We start from the raw sequence: 1,959 nt of genomic DNA, 5'->3' as shown, positions 1-1,959 counted from the left end.
CCACCTGGATAGGCTTCTCTCCCAGAGTCCTCACCCTGCTCACACTGTCTGCCATACATGAGAACACACAACATTTTGCTATATAATATCCGTAGTTTCTGAGGGCTAGAATGTGGGTGATCTATTAAACTCATTATGCCAACTAATGCTCATCAAAAATCTAAATCATAGGAGACTGGAGAGATGGCTCAGCCGGGAAAGTGTTTGCTGTGCAAGAATGAGGACCTGGGTACCCACACAAAGCCAAACGTAATGAACCTGTACCCCTGTGTTACGAGGACCTGGGTACCCACACAAAGCCAAACGTAATGAGCCTGTACCCCCCATGTTAAGAGGACCTGGGACCCACACAAAATAATACATAATGAACCTGTACCCCTGTGTTAAGATGTACCCAGATACATGTGTGGAAAATAGGGATTCCATGGCTAGCCATTCTAAACAAATCAGTGAGCTCCAGGCTCAGTAACAGACCCTATCTCAAAGATAAGGTGGAGCACGGTTAAGGAAGACATCCAGCATTGACCTCTGACCTCCACATTCTATTGTGTGTACACCTCAACATATGTGCACACACAACACACTCCAGAAAAAACAAAAACACAGCAAAATGAATTGGTTTTCTTTTATAATTATTAGAAATAAGGATGTTTATTTTGTTTAAAAACAAAAGTATAGGATCAAGTAAAAATTTTCAGACTTGGGGAAAGGATGTACGAAGGAGCGAGTGTCAAGCTAGAGTAGTTTGCTAGTGTTTTGTTAAGAAGATGCATGTGAAGGACTCAGAAACATGGTACACACAATGAAGACTACAGGCCCATGGCCTGCTTTCCTGTCTTGTTCCCTACAAGTTATCACTACCAATGTGATTTTTTTTTATCATTTCAGAACTCCCCAAATTCCTATATTCTCCCTACCACTTGGTTTTATTTTTTGAAGCAGGTTTCTCTTTGTAGCCCTGGTTGTCCTGGAACTCAGCCTATAGACCAGGCTCGCCTCAAATGCGGAGACCCAACCGGCTCTGCCCCTTAACTCCCCCAGTGCTGGGATTAAAGGTGAGCGCCATCATCACAGACTCTCCTTACCACTTTTCTGTAAGTAGTTGGAATGCCATGCAGTCTGTTCTATTCTTGTTCTTATTATCCATTTATTTATCTGGAGTTATTTATTTATATTTAGTTGGGGGTCTCACTCTGTAACTCTGGCTGACCTGGAACTCCTAATCCTGCCTCATGGTACCGAGTGCTGAGATTACAGGTATGAGTCACCATGGCTGGCCATTTTACAGACAGTTCTATAATAACATTGTTGGACTGACTGGTTTTTAATATCGACTTGACATGGGCTAGAGTCATTCTGGAAGAGGGAACTTGGCTGGGGGCGTGTTGAGACAGGGTTTCTCTGTGTAGCAGCCCTGGCTGTCCTGGAACTAGCTCTGTAAACAGGCTGGCTTCAAACTCTGGAGATTCTCCTGCCTCTGTCTCCCAAGTGCTGGGATTAAAGACATGCACCACCACTGCCCAGTTTGGGAGAGGGGACTTTTGATTGAGAAAACATCCCACCAGACTGGCCTGTGGGCATTTTCTCGATCAAGATTGCTGCGGGTGGGCCTGTCCCACTGAGGGCAATGCCTCTCCTGGATGGGGGGGTCCTGAATGGTGTGAGAAAGCAGGCTGAGCAAACCACGGGCCAGTAAGCAGTGTCCCTGCATGACGTCTGTTTCAGTTCCTGCCCTGGCTTCCCTTCAGCGATGGACTTATACACTGTAAGGTGCAATAAACCCTTTCTTCCTCAGGTTGCTTTCAGTCATGGTGTTTTATCACAGCAATGGATTTTGTGGTTATTTAATAATTAAATAGTTCTTCCATGATACCAACTTGAAGTAATTTTTGGTTAAAAAAAAAATGGCATAAGTGGGAAAATGGTGTGTGTGTGTGTGTGTATGTGTGTATATGTGTA

This window comes from Chionomys nivalis, chromosome 1 (assembly GCF_950005125.1).
Source record: "Chionomys nivalis chromosome 1, mChiNiv1.1, whole genome shotgun sequence".
Lineage (NCBI taxonomy): Eukaryota > Metazoa > Chordata > Mammalia > Rodentia > Cricetidae > Chionomys > Chionomys nivalis.
The sequence above is the reverse complement of the archived record's forward strand: the minus strand, read 5'-3'. Positions refer to the sequence as shown.